This window comes from Phalangium opilio, unplaced genomic scaffold, assembly GCF_054372755.1.
Source record: "Phalangium opilio isolate 3A_F unplaced genomic scaffold, DU_Popi_V2 ptg000483l_1, whole genome shotgun sequence".
NCBI lineage: Eukaryota > Metazoa > Arthropoda > Arachnida > Opiliones > Phalangiidae > Phalangium > Phalangium opilio.
Window position 1 is genome coordinate 282,287 of NW_028324236.1, and position 21,483 is coordinate 303,769.

Sequence of the window (21,483 nt, forward strand, 5' to 3'; positions counted from 1 at the left end):
CCGTCGGGATTGGCCATAAAAATAAGCTAGCTCTCTTGGAAAACCCACTTTTACTACGTATCTATGGTGTAGTGGTTATCACGTCTGCTTTACACGCAGAAGGTTCCAGGTTCGTGACCTGGTAGATACAGGTGAAAGTTTTATCATAGTTTTAATTCACATGGGTATAATATAAAGCTAGACAGAATATCTTTGGATGTATCTAGGGTGTAGTGGTTATCAAGTCCGCCAAACGCGCAGAAGGTCCCACGTTCGAGCCCTGATAGAGACATGTTTTAACCGTCGATATTGGGCATAAAAATAAGCTAGATCTCTTGGAAAACTCGCTTTTGCTACGTATCTATGGTGTAGTGGTTATAACGTCCGCCTAATACGCGGAGGGTCCCAGGTTCGAGCCGTGGGAGATATATGCTTTGACAATCGTGATTGGACATTAGAATAGGCTAGATCTCTTGGAAAACTCACTATTGCTTCGTATCTATGGCGTAGTGGTTACACGTCCGCCTAACGCGCGGGATGTCCTAGGTTCGTGCCCTGATAGATACATACTTTTACCATCGTGATTGGGCATAAAAATAAGCTAGATCTCTTGGAAAACTCACTATTACTACGTATCTATGGCGTAGTGGTTATCACGTCCGCCTAACACGCGGAATGTCCCAGGTTCGAGCCCTGATAGAGACATGTTTTAACCGTCGATATTGGGCATAAAAATAAGCTAGATCTCTTGGAAAACTCACTTTTGCTACGTATCTATGGTGTAGTGGTTATCACGTCCGCCTAACACGCGGAAGGTCCCAGGTTCGAGCCGTGGGAGATATATGCTTTGACCATCGTGATTGGACATTAGAATAAGCTAGATCTCTTGGAAAACTCACTATTACTTCGTATCTATGGCGTAGTGGTTATCACGTCCGTCTAACACGCGGGATGTCCTAGGTTCGTGCCCTGATAGATACATATATTTACCATCGTGATTGGGCATAAAAATAAGCTAGATCTCTTGGAAAACTCACTATTGCTACGTATCTATGGTGTAGTGGTTATCACGTCCGCCTTACACGTGAAGGTCCCAGTTTCGAGCCCTGGTAGATACAACGAAAATAATTTTAATAACCTCTGCTTTTAATTCTTAAATTAAATTAATGTGAGGCTGAAAAGTTGGACTTCTTTGGTCTTGCAGGTATCTATGATGTAGTGGTCATCACGTTCGCCTAACACGCGGGATGTCCGAGGTTCGTGCCCTGATAGATACATACTTTTACCATCGTGATTGGGCATAAAAATAAGCTAGATCTCTTGGAAAACTCACTATTACTACGTATCTATGGCGTAGTGGCTATCACGTCCGCCTAACACGCGGAATGTCCCAGGTTCGGGCCCTGATAGAGACATCTTTTAACCGTCGATATTGGGCATAAAAATAAGCTAGATCTCTTGGAAAACTCACTTTTGCTACGTATCTATGGTGTAGTGGTTATCACGTCCGCCTAACACGCGGAAGGTCCCAGGTTCGAGCCGTGGGAGATATATGTTTTGACCATCGTGATTGGACATTAGAATAAGCTAGATCTCTTGGAAAACTCACTTTTACTACGTATCTATGGTGTAGTGGTTATCACGTGCGCCTAACACGCGGGATGTCCTAGGTTCGTGCCCTGATAGATACATACTTTTACCATCGTGATTGGGCATAAAAATAAGCTAGATCTCTTGGAAAACTCACTATTACTACGTATCTATGGCGTAGTGGTTATCACGTCCGCCTAACACGCGGGATGTCCTAGGTTCGTGCCCTGATAGATACATATATTTACCATCGTGATTGGGCATAAAATTAAGCTAGATCTCTTGGAAAACTCACTGTTGCTACGTATCTTTGGTGTAGTGGTTATAACGTCCGCCTAACACGCGGAAGGTCGCAGGTTCGGGCCGTGGGAGATATATGCTTTGACCATCGTGATTGGACATTAGAATAAGCTAGATCTTTTCGAAAACTCACTATTACTTCGTATCTATGGCGTAGTGGTTATCACGTCTGCCTAACACGCGGGATGTCGTAGGTTCAAGCCCTGATAGATACATATATTTACCATCGTGAATGGGCATAAAAATAAGCTAGATCTCTTGGAAAACTCACTATTGCAACGTATCTATGGTGTAGTGGTTATAACGTCCGCCTTACACGCGGAAGGTCCCAGGTTCGAGCCGTGGGAGATATATGCTTTGACCATCGTGATTGGACATTAGAATAAGCTAGATCTCCTGGAAAACTCACTATTACTACGTATCTATGGTGTAGTGGTTATCACGTCCGCGTTACACGCGAAAGGTCCCAGGTTCGTGCTCTGGTAGGTACAACGGAATTAATTTTAATAACCACTGCTTTTAATTCTTAAATTAAATGAATGTGGGGCTGAAAAGTTGGACTTCTTTGGTCTTGCAGGTATCTATGATGTAGTGGTCATCACGTTCGCCTAACACGCGGGATGTCCTAGGTTCGTGCCCTGATAGATACATACTTTTACCATCGTGATTGGGCATAAAAATAAGCTAGATCTCTTGGAAAACTCACTATTACTACGTATCTATGGCGTAGTGGCTATCACGTCCGCCTAACACGCGGAATGTCCCAGGTTCGAGCCCTGATAGAGACATCTTTTAACCGTCGATATTGGGCATAAAAATAAGCTAGATCTCTTGGAAAACTCACTTTTGCTACGTATCTATGGTGTAGTGGTTATCACGTCCGCCTAACACGCGGAAGGTCCCAGGTTCGAGCCGTGGGAGATATATGTTTTGACCATCGTGATTGGACATTAGAATAAGCTATATCTCTTGGAAAACTCACTTTTACTACGTATCTATGGTGTAGTGGTTATCACGTGCGCCTAACACGCGGGATGTCCTAGGTTCGTGCCCTGATAGATACATACTTTTTCCATCGTGATTGGGCATAAAAATAAGCTAGATCTCTTGGAAAACTCACTATTACTACGTATCTATGGCGTAGTGGTTATCACGTTCGCCTAACACGCGGAAGGTCGCAGGTTCGAGCCGTGGGAGATATATGCTTTGACCATCGTGATTGGACATTAGAATAAGCTAGATCTCCTGGAAAACTCACTATTACTACGTATCTATGGTGTAGTGGTTATCACGTCCGCGTTACACGCGATAGGTCCCAGGTTCGTGCTCTGGTAGGTACAACGGAATTAATTTTAATAACCACTGCTTTTAATTCTTAAATTAAATGAATGTGGGGCTGAAAAGTTGGACTTCTTTGGCCGTGCACGTATCTAGCGTTTAGAAGGTCCCAGGTTCGAGCCCTGATAGAGCCATGTTTTAACCGTCGGGATTGGGCATAAAAATAAGCTAGATCTCTTGGAAAACTCACTTTTACTAAGTATCTATGGTGTAGTGGTTATCACGTCCGCCTAACACGCGGGATGTCCTAGGTTCGTGCCCTGATAGATACATATATTTACCATCGTGATTGGGCATAAAAATAAGCTAGATCTCTTGGAAAACTCACTTTTACTACGTATCTATGGTGTAGTGGTTATCACGTGCGCCTTACACGCGGGATGTTCTAGGTTCGAGCCCTGATAGATACACGTTTTAACCATCGTGATTGGGCATTAAAATAAGCTATATCTCTTGGAAAACTCTGTATTACTACGTAGCTATGGTGTAGTGGTTATCACGTCCGCGTTACACGCGAAAGGTCCCAGGTTCGTGCCCTGGTAGGTACAACGGAATTAATTTTAATAACCACTGCTTTTATTTCTTAAATTAAATGAATGTGGGGCTGAAAAGTTGGACTTCTTTGGCCGTGCACGTATCTAGGGTGTAGAAGGTCCCAGGTTCGAGCCCTGATAGAGCCATGTTTTAACCGTCGGGATTGGGCATAAAAATAAGCTAGTTCTCTTGGAAAACTCACTTTTACTACGTATCTATGGTGTAGTGGTTATCACGTCCGCGTTACACGCGAACGGTCCCAGGTTCGTACCGTGGTAGGTACAACGGAATTAATTTTAATAACCACTGCTTTTAATTCTTAAATTAAATGAATGTGGGGCTGAAAAGTTGGACTTCTTTGGCCGTGCACGTATCTAGGGTGTAGAAGGTCCCAGGTTCGAGCCCTGATAGAGCCATGTTTTAACCGTCGGGATTGGGCATAAAAATAAGCTAGATCTCCTGGAAAACTCACTATTACTACGTATCTATGGTGTAGTGGTTATCACGTCTGCTTTACACGCAGAAGGTTCCAGGTTCGAGACCTGGTAGATACAGGTGAAAGTTTTATCATAGTTTTAATTCACATGGGTATAATATAAAGCTAGACAGAATATCTTTGGATGTATCTATGGTGTAGTGGTTATCACGTCCGCCTAACACGCGGAATGTCCCAGGTTCGAGCCCTGATAGAGACATGTTTTAACCGTCGATATTGGTCATAAAAATAAGCTAGATCTCTTGGAAAACTCACTTTTGCTACGTATCTGTGGTGTAGTGGTTATCACGTCCGCCTAACACGCGGAAGGTCCCAGGTTCGAGCCGTGGGAGATATATGCTTTGACCGTCGTGATTGGACATTAGAATAAGCTAGATCTCTTGGAAAACTCATTATTACTTCGTATCTATGGCGTAGTGGTTATCACGTCCGCCTAAAACGCGGGATGTCCTAGGTTCGTGCCCTGATAGATACATATATTTACCATTGTGATTGGACATTAGAATAAGCTAGATCTCTTGGAAAACTCACTTTTACTACGTATCTATGGTGTAGTGGTTATCACGTGCGCCTTACATGCGGGATGTTCTAGGTTCGAGCCCTGATAGATACACGTTTTTACCATCGTGATTGGGCACAAAAATAAGCTATATCTCTTGGAAAACTCTGTATTACTACGTAGCTATGGTGTAGTGGTTATCACGTCCGCGTTACACGCGAAAGGTCCCAGGTTCGTGCCCTGGTAGGTACAACGGAATTAATTTTAATAACCACTGCTTTTAATTCTTAAATTAAATGAATGTGGGGCTGAAAAGTTGGACTTCTTTGGCCGTGCACGTATCTAGGGTGTAGAAGGTCCCAGGTTCGAGCCCTGGTAGAGCCATGTTTTAACCGTCGGGATTGGGCATAAAAATAAGCTAGCTCTCTTGGAAAACCCACTTTTACTACGTATCTATGGTGTAGTGGTTATCACGTCTGCTTTACACGCAGAAGGTTCCAGGTTCGTGACCTGGTAGATACAGGTGAAAGTTTTATCATAGTTTTAATTCACATGGGTATAATATAAAGCTAGACAGAATATCTTTGGATGTATCTAGGGTGTAGTGGTTATCAAGTCCGCCAAACGCGCAGAAGGTCCCACGTTCGAGCCCTGATAGAGACATGTTTTAACCGTCGATATTGGGCATAAAAATAAGCTAGATCTCTTGGAAAACTCGCTTTTGCTACGTATCTATGGTGTAGTGGTTATAACGTCCGCCTAATACGCGGAGGGTCCCAGGTTCGAGCCGTGGGAGATATATGCTTTGACAATCGTGATTGGACATTAGAATAGGCTAGATCTCTTGGAAAACTCACTATTGCTTCGTATCTATGGCGTAGTGGTTACACGTCCGCCTAACACGCGGGATGTCCTAGGTTCGTGCCCTGATAGATACATACTTTTACCATCGTGATTGGGCATAAAAATAAGCTAGATCTCTTGGAAAACTCACTATTACTACGTATCTATGGCGTAGTGGTTATCACGTCCGCCTAACACGCGGAATGTCCCAGGTTCGAGCCCTGATAGAGACATGTTTTAACCGTCGATATTGGGCATAAAAATAAGCTAGATCTCTTGGAAAACTAACTTTTGCTGCGTATCTATGGTGTAGTGGTTATCACGTCCGCCTAACACGCGGAAGGTCCCAGGTTCGAGCCGTGGGAAATATATGTTTCGACCATCGTGATTGGACATTAGAATAAGCTAGATCTCTTGGAAAACTCACTTTTACTACGTATCTATGGTGTAGTGGTTATCACGTGCGCCTTACACGCGGGATGTTCTAGGTTCGAGCCCTGATAGATACACGTTTTTACCATCGTGATTGGGCATAAAAATAAGCTATATCTCTTGGAAAACTCTGTATTACTACGTAGCTATGGTGTAGTGGTTATCACGTCCGCGTTACACGCGAAAGGTCCCAGGTTCGTCCCGTGGTAGGTTCAACGGAATTAATTTTAATAACCACTGCTTTTAATTCTTAAATTAAATGAATGTGGGGCTGAAAAGTTGGACTTCTTTGGCCGTGCACGTATCTAGGGTGTAGAAGGTCCCAGGTTCGAGCCCTGATAGAGCCATGTTTTAACCGTCGGGATTGGGCATAAAAATAAGCTAGATCTCTTGGAAAACTCACTTTTACTACGTATCTATGGTGTAGTGGTTATTACGTCCGCGTTACACGCGAAAGGTCCCAGGTTCGTACCGTGGTAGGTACAACGGAATTAATTTTAATAACCACTGCTTTTAATTCTTAAATTAAATGAATGTGGGGCTGAAAAGTTGGACTTCTTTGGCCGTGCACGTATCTAGGGTGTAGAAGGTCCCAGGTTCGAGCCCTGATAGAGCCATGTTTTAACCGTCGGGATTGGGCATAAAAATAAGCTAGATCTCCTGGAAAACTCACTATTACTACGTATCTATGGTGTAGTGGTTATCACGTCTGCTTTACACGCAGAAGGTACCAGGTTCGAGACCTGGTAGATACAGGTGAAAGTTTTATCATAGTTTTAATTCACATGGGTATAATATAAAGCTAGACAGAATATCTTTGGATGTATCTATGTTGTAGTGGTTATCACGTCCGCCTAACACGCGGAATGTCCCAGGTTCGAGCCCTGATAGAGACATGTTTTAACCGTCGATATTGGGCATAAAAATAAGCTAGATCTCTTGGAAAACTCACTTTTGCTACGTATCTATGGTGTAGTGGTTATCACGTCCGCATAACACGCGGAAGGTCCCAGGTTCGAGCCGTGGGAGATATATGCTTTGACCATCGTGATTGGACATTAGAATAAGCTAGACCTCTTGGAAAACTCACTATTACTTCGTATCTATGGCGTAGTGGTTATCACGTCCGCCTAACACGCGGTATGTCCTAGGTTCTTGCCCTGATAGATACATATATTTACCATCGTGATTGGGCATAAAAATAAGCTAGATCTCTTGGAAAACTCACTATTACTACGTATCTATGGTGTAGTGGTTATCACGTCCGCCTAACACGCGGAAGGTCCCAGGTTCGAGCCGTGGGAGATATATGCTTTGACCATCGTGATTGGACATTAGAATAAGCTAGATCTCTTGGAAAACTCACTTTTACTACGTATCAATGGTGTAGTGGTTATCACGTCCGCGTTACACGCGAAAGGTCCCAGGTTCGTACCGTGGTAGGTACAACGGAATTAATTTTAATAACCACTGCTTTTAATTCTTAAATTAAATGAATGTGGGGCTGAAAAGTTGGACTTCTTTGGCCGTGCACGTATCTAGGGTGTAGAAGGTCCCAGGTTCGAGCCCTGATAGAGCCATGTTTTAACCGTCGGGATTGGGCATAAAAATAAGCTAGATCTCCTGGAAAACTCACTATTACTACGTATCTATGGTGTAGTGGTTATCACGTCTGCTTTACACGCAGAAGGTACCAGGTTCGAGACCTGGTAGATACAGGTGAAAGTTTTATCATAGTTTTAATTCACATGGGTATAATATAAAGCTAGACAGAATGTCTTTGGATGTATCTATGGTGTAGTGGTTATCACGTCCGCCTAACACGCGGAATGTCCCAGGTTCGAGCCCTGATAGAGACATGTTTTAACCGTCGATATTGGGCATAAAAATAAGCTAGATCTCTTGGAAAACTCACTTTTGCTACGTATCTATGGTGTAGTGGTTATCACGTCCGCATAACACGCGGAAGGTCCCAGGTTCGAGCCGTGGGAGATATATGCTTTGACCATCGTGATTGGACATTAGAATAAGCTAGACCTCTTGGAAAACTCACTATTACTTCGTATCTATGGCGTAGTGGTTATCACGTCCGCCTAACACGCGGTATGTCCTAGGTTCGTGCCCTGATAGATACATATATTTACCATCGTGATTGGGCATAAAAATAAGCTAGATCTCTTGGAAAACTCACTATTACTACGTATCTATGGTGTAGTGGTTATCACGTCCGCCTAACACGCGGAAGGTCCCAGGTTCGAGCCGTGGTAGATATATGCTTTGACCATCGTGATTGGACATTAGAATAAGCTAGATCTCTTGGAAAACTCACTATTACTTCGTATGTATGGCGTAGTGGTTATCACGTCCGCCTAACACGCGGGATGTCCTAGGTTCGTGCCCTGATAGATACATATATTTACCATCGTTATTGGGCATAAAAATAAGCTAGATCTCTTGGAAAACTCACTATTGCTACGTATCTATGGTGTAGTGGTTATCACGTCCGCCTTACACGTGAAGGTCCCAGTTTCGAGCCCTGGTAGATACAACGAAAATAATTTTAATAACCTCTGCTTTTAATTCTTAAATTAAATTAATGTGAGGCTGAAAAGTTGGACTTCTTTGGTCTTGCAGGTGTCTATGATGTAGTGGTCATCACGTTCGCCTAACACGCGGGATGTCCTAGGTTCGTGCCCTGATAGATACATACTTTTACCATCGTGATTGGGCATAAAAATAAGCTAGATCTCTTGGAAAACTCACTATTACTACGTATCTATGGCGTAGTGGCTATCACGTCCGCCTAACACGCGGAATGTCCCAGGTTCGAGCCCTGATAGAGACATCTTTTAACCGTCGATATTGGGCATAAAAATAAGCTAGATCTCTTGGAAAACTCACTATTACTACGTATCAATGGCGTAGTGGTTATCACGTCCGCCTAACACGCGGGATGTCCTAGGTTCGTGCCCTGATAGATACATATATTTACCATCGTGATTGGGCATAAAATTAAGCTAGATCTCTTGGAAAACTCACTGTTGCTACGTATCTATGGTGTAGTGGTTATAACGTCCGCCTAACACGCGGAAGGTCGCAGGTTCGTGCCGTGGGAGATATATGCTTTGACCATCGTGATTGGACATTAGAATAAGCTAGATCTTTTCGAAAACTCACTATTACTTCGTATCTATGGCGTAGTGGTTATCACGTCCGCCTAACACGCGGGATGTCGTAGGTTCAAGCCCTGATAGATACATATATTTACCATCGTGAATGGGCATAAAAATAAGCTACATCTCTTGGAAAACTCACTATTGCAACGTATCTATGGTGTAGTGGTTATAACGTCCGCCTTACACGCGGAAGGTCCCAGGTTCGAGCCGTGGGAGATATATGCTTTGACCATCGTGATTGGACATTAGAATAAGCTAGATCTCCTGGAAAACTCGCTATTACTACGTATCTATGGTGTAGTGGTTATCACGTCCGCGTTACACGCGAAAGGTCCCAGGTTCGTGCTCTGGTAGGTACAACGGAATTAATTTTAATAACCACTGCTTTTAATTCTTAAATTAAATGAATGTGGGGCTGAAAAGTTGGACTTCTTTGGTCTTGCAGGTATCTATGATGTAGTGGTCATCACGTTCGCCTAACACGCGGGATGTCCTAGGTTCGTGCCCTGATAGATACATACTTTTACCATCGTGATTGGGCATAAAAATAAGCTAGATCTCTTGGAAAACTCACTATTACTACGTATCTATGGCGTAGTGGCTATCACGTCCGCCTAACACGCGGAATGTCCCAGGTTCGAGCCCTGATAGAGACATCTTTTAACCGTCGATATTGGGCATAAAAATAAGCTAGATCTCTTGGAAAACTCACTTTTGCTACGTATCTATGGTGTAGTGGTTATCACGTCCGCCTAACACGCGGAAGGTCCCAGGTTCGAGCCGTGGGAGATATATGTTTTGACCATCGTGATTGGACATTAGAATAAGCTAGATCTCTTGGAAAACTCACTTTTACTACGTATCTATGGTGTAGTGGTTATCACGTGCGCCTAACACGCGGGATGTCCTAGGTTCGTGCCCTGATAGATACATACTTTTACCATCGTGATTGGGCATAAAAATAAGCTAGATCTCTTGGAAAACTCACTATTACTACGTATCTATGGCGTAGTGGTTATCACGTCCGCCTAACACGCGGAAGGTCGCAGGTTCGAGCCGTGGGAGATATATGCTTTGACCATCGTGATTGGACATTAGAATAAGCTAGATCTTTTCGAAAACTCACTATTACTTCGTATCTATGGCGTAGTGGTTATCACGTCCGCCTAACACGCGGGATGTCGTAGGTTCAAGCCCTGATAGATACATATATTTACCATGGTGATTGGGCATAAAAATAAGCTAGATCTCTTGGAAAACTCACTGTTGCTACGTATCTATGGTGTAGTGGTAATAACGTTCGCCTAACACGCGGAAGGTCCCAGGTTCGAGCCGTGGGAGATATATGCTTTGACCATCGTGATTGGACATTAGAATAAGCTAGATCTCTTGGAAAACTCACTATTACTTCGTATCTATGGCGTAGTGGTTATCACGTCCGCCTAACACGCGGGATGTCCTAGGTTCGTGCCCTGATAGATACATATATTTACCATCGTGATTGGGCATAAAAATAAGCTAGATCTCTTGGAAAACTCACTGTTGCTACGTATCTATGGTGTACTGGTTATAACGTCCGCCTAACACGCGGAAGGTCGCAGGTTCGTGCCGTGGGAGATATATGCTTTGACCATCGTGATTGGACATTAGAATAAGCTAGATCTTTTCGAAAACTCACTATTACTTCGTATCTATGGCGTAGTGGTTATCACGTCCGCCTAATACGCGGGATGTCGTAGGTTCAAGCCCTGATAGATACATATATTTACCATCGTGAATGGGCATAAAAATAAGCTACATCTCTTGGAAAACTCACTATTGCAACGTATCTATGGTGTAGTGGTTATAACGTCCGCCTTACACGCGGAAGGTCCCAGGTTCGAGCCGTGGGAGATATATGCTTTGACCATCGTGATTGGACATTAGAATAAGCTAGATCTCCTGGAAAACTCGCTATTACTACGTATCTATGGTGTAGTGGTTATCACGTCCGCGTTACACGCGAAAGGTCCCAGGTTCGTGCTCTGGTAGGTACAACGGAATTAATTTTAATAACCACTGCTTTTAATTCTTAAATTAAATGAATGTGGGGCTGAAAAGTTGGACTTCTTTGGTCTTGCAGGTATCTATGATGTAGTGGTCATCACGTTCGCCTAACACGCGGGATGTCCTAGGTTCGTGCCCTGATAGATACATACTTTTACCATCGTGATTGGGCATAAAAATAAGCTAGATCTCTTGGAAAACTCACTATTACTACGTATCTATGGTGTAGTGGTTATCACGTCCGCCTGACGCGCGGGATGTCCTAGGTTCGAGCCCTGATAGATACATGTTTTTTCCATCGTGATTGGGCATAAAAACAAGCTAGATGTCCTGGAAAACTCACAACTACTACGTATCTATGGTGTAGTGGTTATAACGTCCGTTTAATACGCGGGATGTCCTAGGTTCGTCCCCTGATAGATACATATATTTACCATCGTGATTGGGCATAAAAATAAGCTAGATCTCTTGGAAAACTCACTTTTGCTACGTATCTATGGTGTAGTGGTTATCACGTCCGGCTAACACGCGGAAGGCCCCAGGTTCGAGCCGTGGGAGATAAATGTTTTGACCATCGTTATTGGGCATAAAAATAAGCTAGATCTCTTGGAAAACTCACTATTACTACGTATCTATGGCGTAGTGGCTATCACGTCCGCCTAACACGCGGAATGTCCCAGGTTCGAGCCCTGATAGAGACATCTTTTAACCGTCGATATTGGGCATAAAAATAAGCTAGATCTCTTGGAAAACTCACATTTGCTACGTATCTATGGTGTAGTGGTTATCACGTCCGCCTAACACGCGGAAGGTCCCAGGTTCGAGCCGTGGGAGATAAATGTTTTGACCATCGTGATTGGGCATAAAAATAAGCTAGATCTCTTGGAAAACTCACTTTTGCTACGTATCTATGGTGTAGTGGTTATCACGTCCGCCTAACACGCGGAAGGTCCCAGGTTCGAGCCGTGGGAGATATATGTTTTGACCATCGTGATTGGACATTAGAATAAGCTAGATCTCTTGGAAAACTCACTTTTACTACGTATCTATGGTGTAGTGGTTATCACGTGCGCCTTACACGCGGGATGTCCTAGGTTCGAGCCCTGATAGGTACACGTTTTTACCATCGTGATTGGGCATAAAAATAAGCTATATCTCTTGGAAAACTCTGTATTACTACGTAGCTATGGTGTAGTGGTTATCACGTCGCGTTACACGCGAAAGGTCCCAGGTTCTTGCCCTGGTAGGTACAACGGAATTAATTTTAATAACCACTGCTTTTTACCTCTCCGAGTGACGTATGTCACGGAGAGGTTCTAATTTCGACGTGTCTGTGTGTCTGTCTGTGTGTCTGTCTGTCTGTGTGTCTGTCTGTCCGTTGTTACACCCACGTGACCGCGTTCGCAGTTTCCAAATCAGAGCAAACGTGTATTCAATTTCCAGACCGCATTTACAGTCCCGGAAATTGTATTCCACTTACAGGCTATTACTCCATTGCCTGTCTAACAACTCTGTTCATTTGTCCACCCCACATGGACACCAGTCTGAACTTACTGACTTCTATACACCACCATCTTCTAGTCTTTCGCCCATTCCACATGGACACCAGTCTGTACTTACTGGCTTCTAAACACCACCATCTTCTATTCTTTGTCCATTCCACATGGACACCAGTCTGTACACCTGGCTTCTAACACCACCACCTTCTGGTCTTTGTTTTTGTCCATCCTACATGGACACCAGTCTGTACACCTGGCTTCTAACACCACCATCTTCTGGTCTTTGTTTTTGTCCATCCCACATGGACACCAGTCTGTACACCTGGCTTCTACTCCATCATCATCCTTAAGGTTAAGACATACGCGGCGATCGGCTAGGGTTACGAGAAACGTCTAGCCTTCCAATGGAGGGGTCTTCCTCCAAGGTTCACGCAATTGCGATGTTCTTGTCTACAGCTGCTATTCGAATCCTTTATATACTACCTATTTGAGCAAGGCGAAGCAACAGGAGGATGCTTCATTTCAAACGTCAATAATAGTCAAGTCTCTCAAGGTTGTTTAAGTATTCTTTTTTAAAACGATGTAACGCTCAATAAGGCGAACAACTAACGAAGAAAATACTAAATATTAATTATATTTATTTTAATATTTAAGATAATCTTGTTTCTCAATTCAAAATTAATACGGAAAAGTTAAAAAGCAGTCTATTTTTTTGTCTTTGTGTGTCTGTCCGTTGTCACACTAGTGCGCCGCTTTAACAGTTCGCTTTGTTTTGATGTGTTAATATTCACTTTTTCCATAATATAAAGTGAATATGTGGAAATCTTTTTCGTAATTACGATGCATTTAGTACTTTTGTAGCTTTAATCCTCTGTTTCATTTTGATATCCCAAGAATATTTTTTTATATTATTATTTGAAATGGATGTTTATATATTACTTAAGCTATATTACATCTGTTTATAGCATAATCCTTTCGTTATTGATAACGAGAAGAACGCTACTATGTCGGCCTAATAAACTTTTATTTGTCAATAGGCCTAGTGAACCAAAAAGTAAACGCTTGGGTTTGGTTTTCGTTTCTGTAATGCAGAGACATTAACGGTTCAGAGTGAGCCGAAAGTTAAATACACTTTTAAATAATCAGGCTTAGATTTTATAATTGAATAGAGCATCATGGTGAAAATCTAGGCCGCGTTCAGCAGAGCTCAGCGCTGTTAGATGTGTCATGTTTAAACTGCAACCCTGTTGTGAATCTGGTTTTGAACATAGAGGGTATACAGTTGAGGAGTAGAAAATTTGGGCCTCTACAAACACGTAAAAGTAATATCCCTCCAAAGTTTTATCTCTTTATTTCCCGTTTTTCCCCCATCGGATGATTTTAATGTGTACAAGTATATCCTTATTGGATGTAAAATGTCGTCTGATTTACAGTACATTCGCTATGCTTTGTATACCTCTTTAATATTTCATAAAATGAACTTCAGTATTTGTTCTTAAAAAAGGAAACATTTCCATATCTGGGTAAATAAGTTTGTAAGTAGGCCTCCTCTTGACTCGGAGAGGTAATATTTTGGTTTTCCCAACTTGTAATTCTTAAATTAAATGAATGTGGGGCTGAAAAGTTGGACTTCTTTGGCCGTGCACGTATCTAGAGTGTAGAAGGTCCCAGGTTCGAGCCCTGATAGAGCCATGTTTTAACCGTCGGGATTGGGCATAAAAATAAGCTAGATCTCTTGGAAAACTCACTTTTACTACGTATCTATGGTGTAGTGGTTATCACGTCCACCTAACACGCGGGATGTCCTAGGTTCGTGCCCTGATAGATACATATATTTACCATCGTGATTGGGCATAAAAATAAGCTAGATCTCTTGGAAAACTCACTGTTGCTACGTATCTATGGTGTAGTGGTTATAACGTCCGCCTAACATGCGGAAGGTCCCAGGTTCGAGCCGTGGGAGATATATGCTTTGACCATTGTGATTGGGCATAAAAATAAGCTACATCTCTTGGAAAACTCACTATTACTTCGTATCTATGGTGTAGTGGTTATCACGTCCGCCTAACACTCGGAATGTCCCAGGTTCGAGCCTTGATAGATGCATGTTTTGACCATCGTGATTGGACATTAGAATAAGCTAGATCTCTTGGAAAACTCACTATTACTTCGTATCTATGGCGTAGTGGTTATCACGTCCGCCTAACACGCGGGATGTCCTAGGTTCGTGCCCTGATAGATACATGTATTTACCATCGTGATTGGGCATAAAAATAAGCTAGATCTCTTGGAAAACTCACTATTGCTACGTATCTATGGTGTAGTGGTTATCACGTCCGCCTTACACGTGAAGGTCCCAGTTTCGAGCCCTGGTAGATACAACGAAAATAATTTTAATAACCTCTGCTTTTAATTCTTAAATTAAATTAATGTGAGGCTGAAAAGTTGGACTTCTTAGGTCTTGCAGGTATCTATGATGTAGTGGTCATCACGTCCGCCTAACACGCGGAATGTCCCAGGTTCGAGCCGTGGGAGATATATGTTTTGACCATCGTGATTGGGCATAAAAATAAGCTAGATCTCTTGGAAAACTCACTATTACTACGTATCTATGGTGTAGTGGTTATCACGTCCGCCTGACGCGCGGGATGTCCTAGGTTCGAGCCCTGATAGATACATGTTTTAACCGTCGATATTGGGCATAAAAATAAGCTAGATCTCTTGGAAAACTCACTTTTGCTACGTATCTATGGTGTAGTGGTTATCACGTCCGCCTAACACGCGGAAGGCCCCAGGTTCGAGCCTTGGGAGATATATGTTTTGACCATCGTGATTGGGCATAAAAATAAGCTAGATCTCTTGAAAACTCACTATTACTACGTATCTATAGTGTAGTGGTTATCACGTCCGCCTGACGCGCGGGATGTCCTAGGTTCGAGCCCTGATAGATACATGTTTTTACCATCGTGATTGGGCATAAAAATAAGCTAGATGTCCTGGAAAACTCACAACTACTACGTATCTATGGTGTAGTGGTTATAACGTCCGTTTAATACGCGGGATGTCCTAGGTTCGAGCCGTGGGAGATACATGTTTTGACCATAGTGATTGGACATTATTATAAGCTAGGTCTCTTGGAAAACTCACTATTACTACGTATCTATGGTGTAGTGGTTATCACGTCCGCCTAACACGCGGAAGGTCCCAGGTTCGAGCCGTGGGAGATATATGCTTTGACCATCGTGATTGGACATTAGAATAAGCTAGATCTCTTGGAAAACTCACTATTACTTCGTATCCATGGCGTAGTGGTTATCACGTCCGCCTAACACGCGGGATGTCCTAGGTTCGTGCCCTGATATATACATATATTTACCATCGTGATTGGGCATAAAAATATGCTAGATCTCTTGGAAAACTCGCTATTGCTACGTATCTATGGTGTAGTGGTTATCACGTCCGCCTTACACGTGAAGGTCCCAGTTTCGAGCCCTGGTAGATACAACGAAAATAATTTTAATAACCTCTGCTTTTAATTCTTAAATTAAATTTATGTGAGGCTGAAGAGTTGGACTTCTTTGGTCTTGCAGGTATCTATGATGTAGTGGTCATCACGTCCGCCTAACACGCGGAATGTCCCAGGTTCGAGCCGTGGGAGATATATGTTTTGACCATCGTGATTGGGCATAAAAATAAGCTAGATCTCTTGGAAAACTCACTATTACTACGTATCTATGGTGTAGTGGTTATCACGTCCGCCTGACGCGCGGGATGTCCTAGGTTCGAGCCGTGATAGATACATGTTTCTCCATCGTGATTGGGCATAAAAATAAGCTAGATCTCCTGGAAAACTCACAACTACTACGTATCTATGGTGTAGTGGTTATAACGTCCGTTTATCACGCGGAAGGTCCCAGGTTCGAGCCGTGGGAGATACATGTTTTGACCATCGTGATTGGACATTAGAATAAGCTAGATCTCTCGGAAAACTCACTTTTAGTACGTATCAATGGTGTAGTGGTTATCACGTCCGCCTGGCGCGCGGGATGTCCTTGGTTCGAGCCCTGATAGATACATGTTTTTACCATCGTGATTGGGCATAAAAATAAGCTAGATCTCCTGGAAAACTCACAACTACTACGTATCCATGGTGTAGTGGTTATAACGTCCGTTTAACACGCGGAAGGTCCCAGGTTCGAGCCGTGGGAGATACATGTTTTGACCATCGTGATTGGACATTAGAATAAGCTAGATCTCTTGGAAAACACATTATTACTACGTATCTATGGTGTAGTGGTTATCACGTCCGCCTGACACGCGGGATGTCCTAGGTTCGAGCCCTGATAGATACATGTTTTTACCATTGTGATTGGGCATAAAAATAAGCTAGATCTCCTGGAAAACTCACTTTTGCTACGTATCTTTGGTGTAGTGGTTATCACGTCCGCCTAACACGCGGAAGGTCCCAGGTTCGAGCCGTGGGAGATATATGCTTTGACCATCGTGATTGGGCCTAAAAATAAGCTACATCTCTTGGAAAACTCACTATTACTTCGTATCTATGGTGTAGTGGTTCTCACGTCCGCCTAACACTCGGAATGTCCCAGGTTCGAGCCTTGATAGATGCATGTTTCTACCATCGTGATTGGGCATAAAATTAAGCTACATCTCTTGGAAAACTCGCTTTTGCTATGTATCTAAGGTGTAGTGGTTATCACGTCTGCCTAACACGCGGAAGGTCCCAGGTTCGAGCCATGGGATATGCGTGTTTTGGCCATCGTGGTTGGACATTAAAATAAGCTAGAGCTTTTGGAAAACTCACTATTACTACGTATCTATGGTGTTTTGGTTATCACGTCCGCCTAACACGCGGGATGTCCCAGGTTCGAGCTCTGGTAGATAAATGTTTTGACCATCGTGATTGGGTATACAAATAAGCTACATTGAATGTTAATAACAAATTGGGTGCTATTAACCCTAATGTCGCGCTGTAGATAATTCTACAGATGGTGGGCTTGTTAGACTCCATGGTTTAATTCCGTATTTACTTTTATAATGATACTTCCCGACGGGTCGAGTTAGAATGATACTTTCCGTTAATCTGAAACGCTATTTATACCAATTCTATCAACACCACGTAATAAAACACACAAGTTTGAATTTAATTTTTATTTTCAAAATAAATGTCCGCACTAAATTTTTTCAACCATAAATTTAATCTGTAAGCTTTTGAAAGACAACAGTAATCTGTATTTCTATGGAAAATACAGTTCGATGGCGGAGGTTATTTTGAAGAACCACTTAATTTACGGCAGCCGAGAGTCTCGGCATTTCCCACGGTGCCACCGATGGATTTCGAGAGAAAGATCGACTTCTCTAACCCTTTCGTCCAAAAGATATCAGCTTTCCCAGATACCTCACTTAAAATGTTGGCAAAGTCCTCGAATACGTATTCCCCGTCGTTCCAACTGAGAGCACAAATATTCCGCGAAACCCAACCATTTAATCGTCGGTCCTTCAAGCTTAGTTCGCCGAATGGGAACGGCGGCTTGAAAACGAACGTACCGTTTTCACCCGTTTCAACTATATAGTACGCTAATTCTTTTATTACATACTCGTTATTAGCTCGAAAAAAACTAGCCTCTAGGACACATCTCTTCCCAGGCGAAATCTCCATCTTGAATCGTTCAATATCGTTGGTACAATGAATACGACTTGAAACTCACCCCTTTTATACCAGCGTTTTTGTTCACCAAAGTAATAAAGAGTAAGCTTAATCTTTCGAGGGGATAATATACCCTGTTTGTAACCCATGACGATGAAATTTTTACTTTCCATAATGAAAATGAGGTATTGAAAATCTCGGAGAAATTGTGCGATCGAGATGAACTGAATAACCGTATTCTCTCTCGTCAATAGCAATGAGAAAGCTGAGTCTAAAGGAAAATAAGCCTGAACACCACATCTATAGTACACCTCAAAATTGAATCGACCGTCGAGTGTAGCCGCTTTTAAGAGAAACCTCTCCCGTCCTATATCTTAAGCCTAATCATGCGGAAACTAAACGAGCCGTCGACGGCACGGCCCATCTAATGAAAGCCTATACCTCACACGTTAATCTATAGAACCTCAAAAATTGAATCGACCGTCGCGTGTAGCCGCGATAAAGTGAAACCTCTCCCGTCCTATCTTAAGCATAACCACTTTGACGGGAAGATATAAACGGCTTCTTCCGGCGAATGACGAACAATCAACGGCATAGATTATCCGGTAAAAACCGTCGAGGTAAAACCCCATAGGATTAACATGGGATTTTTGCACCCTGTTATGGCTAACTCTCATTTTACCATTACTGTCGAGACGTATAATAAATTATCAGCTGTTAAGCAAAGTGGTTGAAGAATATTTCGGTGAAGACGGCGACCACTGTTCCTGACAACAGCGTGAAGAGCAAGTAGAAAGGAACGCTGACGATACTCAGGTCCAAATCAGTCGTGCTTTTCAACGGTCTCTTCCACTTGAATTGTTCAACCAAGTAACGCATATCAAAATGCAGATACTTGAAAACTTGAGTTTCAAAAACAGGTTCTAGGCTGGCATAAAAGTATTCGTCAAGAGCTTTAATCTGTTAACTGTCAGAAATTCGTACCGACCTTAGTTTAAGGTTTTCGCGCAATTGAGGACTGCTTCTCAACGAAGAGGTGTTGAAAATGATTTGTAAGTAGTCGAAGCTAATTTCGTCCTGCGAAAAGTAAAGGCCTCCGTTTTAGGCCAAGAGCTCTTCGCTCTCAGAATCAGATTTAAGGAATTCTGCCATTAACCAAGTCAGATTAGAACCTTTTCCCCCAAAAGAATCGGAAGATATCCGTCAAGTGTCAAAAAATCCGGACCATCACCGAAAATATTCTCCTTATCGAATTCGTCTAGCCATTTTTTAACTACTGGATCCTGCGTTGCCTATAGAATCGCAACTAAGATGTCAGAGGAATGGTTAAGGATTTGACAAGGAAAAACCATTCTACCAAATATTTCATGCTTGTAACATGTCTATAAATGTAGTCAAATTACAGTTTTAAACTAGCATGTGGTATTTCTACTTTTCCATAAGTTTTGCAGACTTGTAACATGTCTATAAATGTAGTCAAATTACAGTTTTAAATTGTCAGCTGGATTTCTACTTTTCCATCACTTTTGCAGACCTGTTATTTGTCTATAAATATGGTCAAATTACAGTTTTAAACTAGCAGCTGGATTTCTACTTTTCCATCACATTTGCAGGCATGTAACATGTCTATAAATGTGGTCAAGTTGCAGTTTTAAACTAGCAGCAAGTATTTCTACTTTTTCATCACTTTGCAGACCTGTAACATGTCTATAACTGTGGTCAAATTACAGTTTTAAACTAGCAGCTGTTATTTCTACTTTTGCATCGCGTTTGCAGAATCACGCTGCATATTTCTGCCAGTACAGACAATTAACAGTTAATAAACGGAAAATGTAGAAACGGCAGACAATTTTCAGTTCTGGAATTGCTGTAAAATTTTCGCGTTTTTCGACCTGCAGAAAATGTAGCCTTAATGTATACATATTGCAGCGTGGTAGCGATAAAAAAGCGCGTATGCAGATGAATTACAGCTTAAAATTTTTGTACGGGAAGGATATAAAAGGCTTCTTTTACATTCCCCACCTCATTAAGTGTTCCGTACCTCACACGTTCAAGATAGAATACATCATTAGAAAGAGAAACCGGCGAGGGAACTTAGAATATTTCCACAAATTTTTGGGTCTACCTAAAAGTCAAAGTTATTACTACCGAAACGTTTCTTATTACTACCGAAACGTTTCATATTACTACCGAAACGTTTCTTATTACTACCGAAACGTTTCTTATTACTACCGAAACGTTTTTTAATACTACCGAAACGTTTCTTATTACTACCGAAACGTTTCTTATTACTACCGAAACGTTTCTTATTACTACCGAAACGTTTTATATTACTACCGAAACGTTTTATATTACTACCGAAACGTTTCTTCTTACTACCGAAACGTTTCTTATTACTACCGAAACGTTTCTTATTACTACCGAAACGTTTCTTATTACTACCGAAACGTTTTATTTTACTACCGAAACGTTTCTTATTACTACCAAAACGTTTCATATTACTACCGAAACGTTTCTTATTACTACCGAAACGTTTCTTATTACTACCGAAACGTTTCTTATTACTACCGAAACGTTTCATATTACTACCGAAACGTTTCATATTACTACCGAAACGTTTCTTATTACTACCGAAACGTTTCTTATTACTACCGAAACGTTTCATATTACTACCGAAACGTTTCATATTACTACCGAAACGTTTCATATTACTACCGAAACGTTTCATATTACTACCGAAACGTTTCTTATTTCTACCGAAACGTTTCTTATTACTACCGGAACGTTTCTTATTACTACCGAAACGTTTCTTATTACTACCGAAACGTTTCTTATTACTACCGAAACGTTTCTTATTACTACCGAAACGTTTCTTATTACTACCAAAACGTTTCTTATTACTACCGAAACGTTTCTTATTACTACCGAAACGTTTCTTATTACTACCGAAACGTTTCTTATTACTACCGAAACGTTTTATATTACTACCGAAACGTTTCATATTACTACCGAAACGTTTCTTCTTACTACCGAAACGTTTCTTATTACTACCGAAACGTTTCTTATTACTACCGAAACGTTTTATT

The 21,483-nt window shown here is 42.0% G+C and overlaps 8 non-coding genes across 8 annotated transcripts; all 8 read left to right on the forward strand.

Moving 5' to 3' along the window:
• The first annotated feature begins 4,222 nt into the window (after positions 1 to 4,222).
• On the forward strand, positions 4,223 to 4,295 carry TRNAV-UAC (transfer RNA valine (anticodon UAC)). Its single transcript has one exon. It is a non-coding gene; the product is annotated as a tRNA-Val (tRNA).
• A 2,398-nt stretch (positions 4,296 to 6,693) lies between these two features.
• TRNAV-UAC (transfer RNA valine (anticodon UAC)) lies at positions 6,694 to 6,766 on the forward strand. Its single transcript has one exon. It is a non-coding gene; the product is annotated as a tRNA-Val (tRNA).
• An 890-nt stretch (positions 6,767 to 7,656) lies between these two features.
• Positions 7,657 to 7,729, forward strand: TRNAV-UAC (transfer RNA valine (anticodon UAC)). Its single transcript has one exon. It is a non-coding gene; the product is annotated as a tRNA-Val (tRNA).
• Positions 7,730 to 10,874: 3,145 nt separating this feature from the next.
• On the forward strand, positions 10,875 to 10,947 carry TRNAI-AAU (transfer RNA isoleucine (anticodon AAU)). The gene has a single exon. It is a non-coding gene; the product is annotated as a tRNA-Ile (tRNA).
• A 500-nt stretch (positions 10,948 to 11,447) lies between these two features.
• TRNAV-GAC (transfer RNA valine (anticodon GAC)) lies at positions 11,448 to 11,520 on the forward strand. The gene has a single exon. It is a non-coding gene; the product is annotated as a tRNA-Val (tRNA).
• A 3,817-nt stretch (positions 11,521 to 15,337) lies between these two features.
• On the forward strand, positions 15,338 to 15,410 carry TRNAV-GAC (transfer RNA valine (anticodon GAC)). The gene has a single exon. It is a non-coding gene; the product is annotated as a tRNA-Val (tRNA).
• A 202-nt stretch (positions 15,411 to 15,612) lies between these two features.
• On the forward strand, positions 15,613 to 15,685 carry TRNAV-GAC (transfer RNA valine (anticodon GAC)). The gene has a single exon. It is a non-coding gene; the product is annotated as a tRNA-Val (tRNA).
• A 1,326-nt stretch (positions 15,686 to 17,011) lies between these two features.
• On the forward strand, positions 17,012 to 17,084 carry TRNAV-GAC (transfer RNA valine (anticodon GAC)). The gene has a single exon. It is a non-coding gene; the product is annotated as a tRNA-Val (tRNA).
• Positions 17,085 to 21,483: the final 4,399 nt, after the last annotated feature.